Raw genomic sequence first — 12440 nt, 5'->3', positions numbered from 1 at the left:
ATTGGGGTCTGCTGTTCATTTTTCCAGTAGTATGTTGGGTTACTGTCTGGAAGAGCCTTTATCTATCCTGGCCAACAACTCGACTGAAGGTATCGCCTGTCTGGCTTTGCTGTTTGTCGAGTAACTTTTAGTTATATATATGTATGGAGCATCCAGTACTCTTAACTGCTGAATCATCTCTCCAGCCCCCCACACTGAAATTTTGCAACATATTTTGATTAGCATTCACTATATGTAAGAACTAAGAAAACTGACTCTAAAATTAGACAAAAATATTTATAGATAATTAAGAGAAATATATCTGAACAATAAACATGCCCCACCTCACTAACAGAGAAATACAAATTAAAATGATAATAAATTAAATTTCACAGCAATTATATCACATGAGATTAAGTCTGATAACATTCTCATTCACTGCTATCTATGGCACACTCTGGAGAGTGATTTGGCAATAACTATTAAGTAGAAGCCGTGAATGCAGCAAACAATAGCAATTCTTACTTTTATGTGTCTGTTCTAGAGAGACAAACATGCTCAAGGGGACATATACAAGTTTTGTAGATTCTCTGTGGTAAGTTTCAATAACAATTGCCTTAATGTAGTTCTTTCTTAATTCATAAACTAGACAAATAATAGTCCTTTCTTTGTGCACTGTGTGGAAGACTGAACCCAGAGTCTTGTGCATTCTAGGCAACTGCTATACTACTCAGCTAAATCCCTCACCTGGGTTTATGTGACCTAGGCTGGCCTCAAACTCAAAATCCTTCTGCTCTGCCTCCTGAGCACCGGAATTACAGGCATGCATCACCATATCTGACTTAGACCTTCTTAATCCAGAAATCAATGTCCCTAAATTTTTGGAAATTTCCTTGCATCATTTCTTTGATGAATTCCTTCAGTTCAAACATCTTACAAATATAGTTTCTTCAACAAAAAGGTAGGATCCATGCCCCCAAAACCCAACTGTGAAACTTACCAGTATTCTACTATTATGGAATAAAGGGCAAGAACCCCCAAAAGCCCATTTTGTGAACACTGGGGCCCAGCTTATGACCATTTTGAAGGCTATGGAGCCTTTAGTGGGTGGGGCCTAACTGGTGGAAGTAGATATTAGGGGCAAGGCTTTGAAGGTTATAGGCATCCTGGTTCAAGCCTGCTTCTTTGCTTCCTGATCTGTGCTATGGTGCAGAGCCCACTGGCAGAGTCCCACTGCCAAGGACTGAGTTACTCCTGCTACCATGTGGTCCTTGCCCTGATGTACTGAAACCTCTCTGAAAACATGAGCCAGAATAATTCTTTCCTCCTTCATATCGTGTCAGGTATTTTGTCCCAACAACAAGAAAAGTAACTAGTATATCTGCTCACAGTTTCCATCATTTGTTTGTTTGCTTATTTGTTTGAAATTTATTTATTTTTATTCTATGTGTATGAGGGTTTTGCCTGCATGTATGTAAGTGCACCCATGTCGTGCAATGCCCACAGAGGCATGAAGAGGGCATTAGCTGCCATGTGGGTGCTGGGAAAGAACTGTTATACTCTGTAAGAACAGCCAGTGCTCTTAACCACTGAGCCATCTCTCTAGCCCCAGAATGGGTAGACTTTAAGGAGTTGGCTTATGCAATAGAGCATGTTGGCCAGTCCTAAATCTGCAGTGCATGTTGGCAGACTGGAAATTCCAGTAGAAATTGATTTTGCAGTGTTGAGTTAAAAACAGACTGGGGATAGAATTTTTTCCTTTTGAGAAGGACCTCGGTATTTCTTCTTAAGGTCTTCAACTGATTGAGTGAAGCCTGCAGACATTATAGACAACAAATTGCTTCATTCAGAGTCTACTGACTTAAATGTCGATCACATCTAAATGGCACCTTTGCAGCAATATCTAGCCTGGTGTTTGAACAACTCAATCCAATGGCCTTGCCAAGTTAACACATAAAATCTATCATCACAGAGCCTCACTATTATTGTTAATGATGAAACACAATAAGAAATATAATTCTTCAACTCTCCTAAACTCTGTTTGGAACAAATTCCTATAACAACAACAACAAAAACCCCAGGAGAAAAACAGGCAAGCTTCTTTTTTTTCTTTTTCTTTGGTCTTTTTGAGACTGGGTCTCCCTGTAGCCCCAGCTGTCCTGGAACTCACTATGTAGACCAGGCTGGCCTTGAACTCACAGAGATCCGCCTGCCTCTGCCTCCCGAGTGCTGGGATTAAAAGCATGCGCCACCTCGCCCGGAACAAGTTTCTTACTATGCAGTGCATATTGACAAAACAGCAACTCTGCCATGGCTCAGGAGTCTGCCTTACATACCTCCACAAAGAACAGTACAGCTCAGAAAGGTAACAGGACAAAGCAACACGGTCCCAAGCAACAAGAGGCAGGAAAACAGCAGGAAGGTGTGTTTATGGGCAGAGAAGTTCTGCCAATGTGTTCTAGTGTGGCATCTTGCTGGTAAGCAAACACTGTGAACTCACGTTTAGTCTTCCAGCAGGACAGAATCTCAGTCCTGCTTTTAGATAGCACGCAGGAGACACAGCATTCTCCTGCATGACTTAGTTCAATAGTTCTTTACATTTGGGAAAGAAATATTTCGGTTTTCTTCACACCCCACACTTCAAACATTTACATAGAATTTACTTGGATTAAGCACTTTCCCAAATTCTTCACAAATTCTTGTAACAAATCATTGATATATATACAAGTTTAACACCTCAAATCTGAAAGTCTGAAATTCAAGGTGCTATAAAATCTGGAATTTGTTTGAATGTCAACACAATGCCATTAATGGAAGATTCCACACAATTATTAAAAACATTGTACAAAATTATCATCAGTACATTTGTGTAACATATGAACAAAATATAAGTGAATCTCATGCTTGTATTTGGGTTCCATTCCCAAGATATCATACTGTATATATGTCAATATTTCAAAATACACACAAATTCAAAATCTGAAACACTTTCCCAAGCATTTGGATAAAGGAGTCTTGACCAACATTTATATTGTAATTCTGTTTTCAGGTAAAGGCACAGATTATTAAAGCTATACAACCAGGGATGCTCAGGATCTGGATACATGCACCCAACCTCCAGATCACGCTTTATCATCAATTTTTCAGATAGTATTTAGACTTTGGGCCACATACATTCTCTGCTGTATTTTTTTTTCCTTCCTTCTATTTCTTGTTTTTTTCTTCTGCTTCTTCCTTTTGTAATCTCTTAAATACCCAAAATTATTTTCAGCTTGTGATCCATATAAAAAAATAAATAAACAAAACAGATGCCCAGGACTGAGCACTGGAAGGCTCTAATCTAGAAGGTGTGGTAACCAGTTGTCATGTGCAACTTTAACATGCTCTTTGAAGATTCTGGAGCACCTCAAAAATTGAGGGAAATAATTTTTCTTATCATTCAAAAATAAAATTTCATAAAGATAGGGCCTCACTATGGAGCTTCCTGCCTCAGCCTCCAAGTAGCTCAGATTACAGGAATGTACCAATACAGCAAATTCAACATGTATTACTTAGCTTCAGTGTGGGACACACTCATGTGTGCATTTGTAGTCTGGTCAAAGAATCAGACTAACTAGAGACCACAAGGCCCAAATCCTGGAACTTCAGAACAATTGGGAAGGGCTTAGCCCAACTTGGCTGCGTTCCTGAGGCATGAGGGACATCTCAAGGCCAATGGGATCTGCCATCATTCAGTTCTACACACACACACACACACACACACACACACACACACACACACCCTTTTCCAGCTGCTTCCTGCTGCTCTTCTGCTGGTTTTGAGTTGTGACTAAATATGTTATTTTAATATGCAGGGTTTTCTGTTTTTCATTTCATTTTGCCACTCAATTTCATTTCCATTTCAAATTTTCCATAACCCTGAAGTAGCTATTATAATTTGAAAATCTTATGTATGTGCACTAATATGAAATGTAGAATTCAAAATCATAAAGACGTCTCTCCTCCTGTAGCCATACTCTACCTATGTCTCCTTCACAGCTTTGGTCAGCATGTTTTCATCCCTCTTCTTTCATTCTGAACAAACCAAGTAAAAAGGCACATTACACAACTTTCTGGAGACATCATGGAGGTAGCCTCTAACCAGAGCGAAGCAGTCCTGCCTTCCAAATACTTGGCTACCCAATCCACCAAAGGCCTGGGTTCCTAGAAACACACTTTGAAGGCAGCCAACTACACATTTCAAATACATTGGGCTAAGGATATAACTCAGTGGATAGAATGCTTCCCTAATATGAACTAAGTCCTGGGTTCAATCCCCAGCATGCCATAAAATGAGGCATGGTGATACATGTCTGTAATCCCAGCACTAAGGAGGTAGAGGCAGAAGGATCAGAAGTTCAAGGTAATCCTTGGCTACATAGTAAATACAAGGCCAGCCTGGGATTACAACCTCAGACCCCTTCTCAAAAACAACAACACTCACATTTTGTTCTCCTTCTAGCCTTTGACACAGGCCCACTTTTGCTCTTAGCACCCCAAAGCACTAGACTACCCTCTTAGCCCAGACTCACTCACTGAGTCCTGATCCCCTGACCCAGACCAGCTCAATCCTTCAGTCTAGTTTTGTAGGGCCTTCATAGCCTGTCCCCACCCCCAACTTGCCTTTGCATACCTGATACTGCATACAGATGCACATCAAAGACCAGCCACCATGATCAAGTCAGCTTTATTCAGGAGATGTAGGGATGTTTCAAAATACATAAGTCAATAAACGTCATAAATCATATAAATGGACTCAAAGACAAAAACCACATGGTCATTTCAATAAATGCAGAGAAGGCCTTTGACAAAATTTAACATGCATTTATGATAAAAAGTCCTAGAGGGAATTGAACTGGAAGGAACATACCTCAACATAATTAAAGCTATATACAGTGGTAAAACAAAAGAAGGAAATTACAGGAGTACTAATTGGAAAAGAAGAGGTCAAATCATCCCTTCTTGCAGATGATATGATATTATACTTAAGTGATGCCAAAATGCCACCAGAAAACTAGAAATGATTAACACTTTCAGTAAAGTGGAAGGTTATAAAATTAATCTACAAAAACCAATAGCCTTTCTATATACCAATACAAACAACTGGAGAAAGAGTATATGGAAACCCTCCTATTCACAATAGCCTCAAAAAAACCCTAAAATATCTCAGAATGAATCTGACAAATGACATTAAAGACCTCTACAATGAAAAATTTTAAAATTAAAGTCTTTAAAGAAAGAGATTGAGGAAGACACCAGAATATCAAAGGACCTCCCATGCTCATGGATTGGAAGAATTAATATTGTGAAAATGACTATCCTACCAAAAGCCATTTATAGATCCAGTGCAATGCCAATCAAAATTCCCATGACATTCTTCACAGAATTAGAAAAAAAATCCTAAAATTCATATGGAAGCATCAAAGATCCCGGATAGCCAAAGCAACCCTGAGCACTAAGAGCAATGCTGAGGGGGTTATGATACCAAATTTCAAACTATTATTACAGAGCTATAGTCATAAAAACAGCATGATACTGGCATAAAAATAGACCTGTAGATCAATGGAACATAATTGAAAACCCAAACAGGAGTATAGGCTATTTAAGCCACCTAATATTTGACAAAAGGGCCAAGAACATTTACTGGAGGAAATGGCGTCTTCAACAAATGGAGCCGGCAAAACTGGATCTCGACCTGTAGAAGAATGAAACTAAACCTTTATCTTTCACCTTGCACAAAAGCCAACTCCAGGCTTCGTTAAACTAAAAAGCTTCTGTACCAGAAAAAAAACAACCAAGGAAGTAAAGAGAAAACCCACAGAGTGGGAGAAAATCTTCACCAGTGACACATCTGACAGAGGTTTAGCATCCAGAATATATAAAGAACTAAAAAAACAAAGAATCAAGAAAACAAGTGATCCAAGTAAAAGATGAGCTAAGGATCTGAACAGAGAGTTCTCAAAAGAAGAAATAAAGATGGCTAAGAAAGATCTTTAAAGGTGTTCAACATTGTTAGTAGTTAGGGAAATGCACATTAAAACCACTTTAAGATTTCACCTTACCCCAGTCAGACTGGCTAGGATCAAGAGAACAAATGATACCAAAAGTTGGAGAGCATGTGGGGAAAAAGGGAACACTCATCCGCTGCTGGTGGGACTGCAAAGTTATGCAACCCCTATGGAAAGCAGTGTGGAGAACTCTTAAAACGCTAAAAATGAACCTACCATTTGACCCAGTTATACCCCTCCTTGGCATATACCCAAAGGACTCATCCTATTGCAGAGACACTTGTACATCCATGCTTGTTGCTGCTCTTTTCACAATAGCTAAGAGATGGAAGCAACCTATGTGTCCCTCAACTGACAAGTGAATAATGGAAAGGTGGTACAACACAATGGAGTTCTACTACTCAGTGGTAAAGAAAGACCAAATCATGAAATTTGCAGGTAAATGGACAGAGCTAGAAACTGTTATACTAAGTGAAGTAGCACAGACTCAGAAAAACAAACGACGTATGTTCTCCCTCATATATGGATCCTAGCACCAAATCCTTATATGTTATATGTGAGTATGTATCCAGATATAACTACAGGAAGCAACCAGGATAATGAAAAGGAACCAGGGGGGTAAAGGGAAAGAAAGAACCTGAGAGAGAACAGTAGGAGGCAGGTATTACTAAATGAGAAATGGATAAAAACGGGGGTATTTAAATGGAAGTGGGGAGGACAGGTTATACAGGGAACCTTGGGGATAAAGGGAAAGAAGGAGCTCAAGAGAGGTGGTACTATAAGAGACTTTCTCCCTTATCAAGGGAGAAATGGGGAAAATGGGGGCATTTTAAATGTGGAAGCTATGGTAGAAGTGTAGACAGTGAGAGGAGATGAGTGATAAGGGAGAGTGAGGAAAGGAAAAAAAACCCCAGCTAGCCAAAAAAAAATTTAAAAACAAGAGGGAATCATATTAGTCCAACAACCTAAGAACAAATTACACATACAATAGCTCTATATGAGTCCAAGTGTATAGCTAAAGGCTACATAACAAGAAACAGTGCCAGACAGGAGAAAGCTTCCTTTGAGTTGTCAGTTAGGGCAGTCCAAGAGCCCCCCACCTCCCAAATTACACAGGCTATTGCCACAGCCCTTGATTGCTTCCCAGAACTTGAAGGTAAGACCCTAGTGCTGAAGACAGAGCATACTTCGGACACAGGATTTGGAGCAATGGACCTGGAACTAACCTGGCAGTACTTCTCCTGAAGGCTAGCTCTCATAGCTTTGGAGAGCACTGTGAAGATGCCAAGGGAAAATATTAATCGATGGTCCAACACCAGTTTTAAGACCAAATAATCACATCAATGGTGAGCACAGCGTACCTCATTGGTGCAGTAGTGACATTTTTATCTTGGGGGCAATCAACCACTACCTGCTTGATATAGAAGTCCACTGAATGGGAGGAAACTCAAGTGTAGTACTGTAAACATAATCAAATACACATGGCTGGAGAGATCATAGATCTTAGAGAAATCCCAAGACACACCCCTAGACTAATGTGATTTCTTACTATGTGCAAAATATGTATCCTTACATCTACAGACAAATATCCCAGTCACCACTCATCAAAAAAGCTTCTTTTGCACCAGACAGAGACCATTACCAAGTACCACAACTGGTCACACATAAACATTGTCTATGAATTGCCCAAGCCTAAGTGACACATCTACAATGCAACCTCTACACCTAAGGCTCACAGAACATAAAACAGGGGTAAAGAGGTCATCAATGAATCTGTCAGTTCTCATTAATGAAGCTCCCTCATACAAGGACAAGGAACACAAAAGGTCACAAATGGCCGAAGCATAGAGAGTAAGAATCTGAAGAATGCTGGTTCTTGGACAGGACTCCCATATGAAACTTCACCCACCAAGGGCTAAGGGAGCATTGTGGAAAAGAGGGCAGAAAGATTGTAAGAGCCAGGAAGGAGGTGCACAACTATATGGAAATGAGTCCTACAAGCTCCTGAGACCCTGCTTACATGAAGCAACAGCAATGATGTCAGCGTACACAAGTCCCATGCAAAGTCAAGCAAACAAAAACCCAGCATAGAACTGGGGAAATGGACAGCAGACCTCAATCTTAGCTGAAGAAATATTGACAACTGATGACTGCTAGGTGAGAAAGAGCTGATCTTCCTAAAGCCAGGGACTCTAGGTAAGCTGACACACCATATTTACTGCTTTTAAGGCATGTGGGAAGTCTGTCTGGGTATGAAAGAGGAGCCTGTTTTCTCCCTCTTTTTTTAAGTTTTGCTGTTTCTATAGCAAACAAACCAAGCAAATAAACCACTATCAGGAGATCTGTCAGTCTGCTTCTAGGTCTACATCTCACCAACTAGATAGCTTTCCAAGAGCTTCTGAGTTTTCTTCTACACAGTCCCATTTTAACCTTTCCTCAATATTTTGTGAGCTACTGTCACTTCTTTTTCTCCAAGTCTTAAATTTAAAGCTAAAGGTGTAGCATGGTGGTAGAGTGTGAGGTCATATATGTGAAGCCCCTGTTTCAATCCCCATCACTCAAAAAAAAAAAAGGCAAATTCATTTCTAGGTCTACTTTAAAAGCCATTTTTCTCAGTTCAAACTGTGTCTTTCTCTTGTCTCAGCATCTACATGCCCTCTGTAAGAAACCAAAATCAAGCTTCGATGCCTATGCATATGCCTCCTTTTGTTTCTCTCTGTTCTAGTATTTGCCCTTCCAAATGGTTGGGATCTGAGCCTCATTTATTTCCTCCGTGTCACTGTGTTCCTAGGTACAGAAAAACAATTTGTGAGGATCAGCATGGAGCGTAGAGATGAGCTAGTCCTGCCTACTTACTTTATAGATGACGACTCTAAGGCTCCCAGAATCGTTCATGAGAGGCACTGTTTTAGGCAGCTAATTGATGGAAATAGGATCAAAATTCCTGTGTGTGTCCTGCCTGCCATCCTGCCCCAGGCTTCTTTCTGCCCTGTGAGTCACTGGATTTAGAAGGGTGGGATATTCTGGTAAGTGTGGGAGGCTCTTTCCAGAGCTCTTCCCACACCTCTACCAAAAATAAGTCACCATCTCTCATCTTACATCAACATCACTTTTGTTTATATCAAAGGGTGTCACTGTCACTTTGTCCTATTCATACATTTATTATTCATTCAACAAACATTTCCAGACACCAGGCTAGGTTCTTGGGAAACAAAGATGAATGTAAAAAATATTCTTACTGTCAAAAAGTTTATGGTCTTTGTGGGGAGTAGAAAGATGGCATAGACATATAAATATGTATTTATAAGATGCCTGGAGCCCAGAAGGTATTTAATGCAAGCCCCGTATCTTCAGGCAAGAATATAGAGAAGCAACTTAGTCCTGAAATTCTGGGATATTAAGGAAACTCCAGGAAGCTTATTATGGCCGGTACACAGGGAGGTCTTAAGGCGTGGAATGAGAAGTATATAATGGCAGTTGGAAGGGGTTAAATCATGAAGGCCTTGTGAGCCATGCACAGAAATCTAACCATTATCTTGCAGCCTAACAGGAACTTTAGAGGTATGTAAGCTCTGGAGTTATGGGACCAGATGTGCATTTTAGAAAAATTACTTTGGGCACAGAGTAAAGAATGATTAGAAAGAAAGTAAGAACAGAGGCCAGGAATTACATTGGCAGACTGTTATCACAACAAAATAAAGTAATAAGGGCCTGGATGAATGTGCTGACCAGCAACTGAAGGTATATTTAAAAAAATTGGGAGCAAGTTGGATGTGGAAACACAATAGTAAGAGAGCATTTAAAGGCAGCTCCCAGGACTTTGGTAAGGGTGGTTGAGTGGACTGTGGTCTTTTTCTTTTTTTAATTTATTTATTTTTATTTTATGTATATGAATGTATTGCCTACATGTATGTAAGTGCACCTGTGTCATGCAGTGTCCACAGAGGACAGAAGAAGTCATTGGATCCTCTGGAATTGGAGTTATGGACAGTTGTTAGCCACCATGTGGGTACTAGGATAAGAACCCAGGTCTTCTGCAAGAACAACCAGTGCTCATAACCCCTGAGCCATCTCTCCAACTCCCAACTATTTTCTTTTTCACCAGAAAGCAAGAAAAAGAGATCAGAGTCAAAGACAAGGATTGGGAAGTAATCAAATGACCTCAAGCTTGAGATTCCCAAGTGACATCCAGGTAGACATCTCACTGGCAGATGCAGATAGAGTCTTTGAAGACAATGTCCTGGGGTGAAGATAATGATTTGAAAGTCACTGTAAAATGAGTGAACAGCTTCACTCATCATGAGTCAAACCTGAAGCCCTGGAGAACAAAAGAATTATCCAGTAGACAGCCTGGGACAGAATCCTTGGTTATGCCAGTACTTCAAGTGGAAACAGAGGTCTTAAGCAAGAAACTCAGACATTGTTGCTAAAGAGGGAAGAGGAGAAGAGGAGGGATGCTGGTCAGGAAGGACAGACACAAAGGGTGAATTCAGGAAAGAGGTAGGCCAGTGATATACACTTCAGAGGTGCCAAACAAGAAGAGGTTCCAGCACCTCAGCAAGAACTCTGACTACTGAGATGTTGGGAGAAGATCGAATGTAGTGATCTTTACAGTAGGAAAACTATAAAGACTCAGAGACTGAGTCTAGAAACCCAGTCATAAAGGGGAGACGTATGAAACTACATAGAAGAGTGCACAGCTGAGGCAACAGTTCTTTATGAGGTGGGCAAGCTCACACACCGTGTCCTGGAGCCATTGCACCCAGATCTGAATTCCCCTAAATAGCAAACAAATAATAAAGACACCTTTGACCCCACAGCATAAAGTTTATTGGAACATCTCGGACCTCTAAATAATCACTAGAATTATCTAAAAACTTCAACAGAGCAATGCTTAAAATTCTTAATATTTGGTCTTTGTCTTTTTTTTCTTTTTACAGAAGAAATCAGCACAACTTTATCCATAGATTCAATGTGATAAAAATAAAAATCACAGAAAATTATCTTATAGACATGAGAAACTGATTGTTTATAAGAAGAGGTAAAAGACCCAGAATTTCCAACATGCTTTTGAATATCAAAGATAACCGACTGCCACTACCTGATTTCAAGACTTTGCATTGATTCCTACAGCATTCAAGGCAGTGTGCTGCTGATAAAAGAATGACGCCTAGATCAGTGAAACAGAATGGAGAAAACAGAGTCACATAAACATAATCAACTCATCTTCGACAGAGGATCAAAGGCCATATTAATGGAGAAAGGAGTCTTCTCAAGAAGTGAGAATACCTGGACAGCCATATAAAAACAAAACAAAACAGTCTAGACCCAGACTTTATACCCTTCACAAGTAGTAGTTCAAAATGGATCAGAAACCTAAATATAAAGTCTGAAATATAAAGTTCCAAGGTTAGCACAAGACCATACAGCTATGAATTTAGCGATAGCCTTTACATGATACCGCAGGCGTGATCCATGAAAGGGACAACTGATGAGAGGATTTTGTTACAATTAAAAGCTTATACTCTGGGAAGAACACTGTCAAAAGAATAAGAAGACAAGATACAAACTGAGAGAAAACATTTGCAAAAGATATAGTTGATAAAAGACCATTATCTAAAATATACAATAACTCTTAAACTGCAACAACAATAAAATTATTTAAATGAAAATCCTGAACAGGCCTCTCATCAAAGAAGTTCGTTGACAGACATATGAGGAGATTCCCAACATCACACAAATCAATACATTCTACTGCACACCTACTAAAATAGACAAAGTTCAAAACACTAACTGATGAGGATGTAGAGCCATGGGTATCTCTCACTCATGGTTGGCAGGAATACAAAATGGTACAGTCACTTGGAAGATAATTTGATGGTTTCTTACAAAACTTATATATTAAGTATATAAGTGTAAGTATATAGTAAGTATTGTTATATATTAACTTCTGGATAAGATGGAGAATTAGAAACCCCACCAGTGTAACTTAGTGAAAATAAAAAGTCAGGACAATACACAATAATCTTTACCTCTACAAGAGACATTATCTGTAACTGAATTCATCAAGTCCAGTAAGATCTCCAAGAGGAAGCAGGCAGGAGGTGCTGAGAACCAGTCCCTAGCTGCATCAAAGAGCTCTGACAAGGTCAGTTCAAACAGGCAAAGAATTGCCTCTTCATACATACTGGCATTAGGTACAGTTCATTGGACAAGTAAGACCTGGATACCCAACAGATCGTAAGGCCTGGAAACTGAAGACTTCGAAGTAAAGATTCAGTGACACAGGCAGAACTCCAGTTGAGGTCAGTGGGAACCATCACATAACAGCTGACATCCTCCCCACCCCATATTGGCACCTGGGAACAGTCAGAGCTTCTACAGAGCCTGGAAGTGGGCAAGAGCGGGGAGCAG

The sequence above is a fragment of the Nannospalax galili genome, unplaced genomic scaffold (genome assembly GCF_000622305.1).
Source record: "Nannospalax galili isolate Female #2095 unplaced genomic scaffold, S.galili_v1.0 scaffold2548, whole genome shotgun sequence".
Taxonomy (NCBI): Eukaryota; Metazoa; Chordata; class Mammalia; order Rodentia; family Spalacidae; genus Nannospalax; species Nannospalax galili.
Note: the sequence above shows the minus strand (reverse complement) of the source record.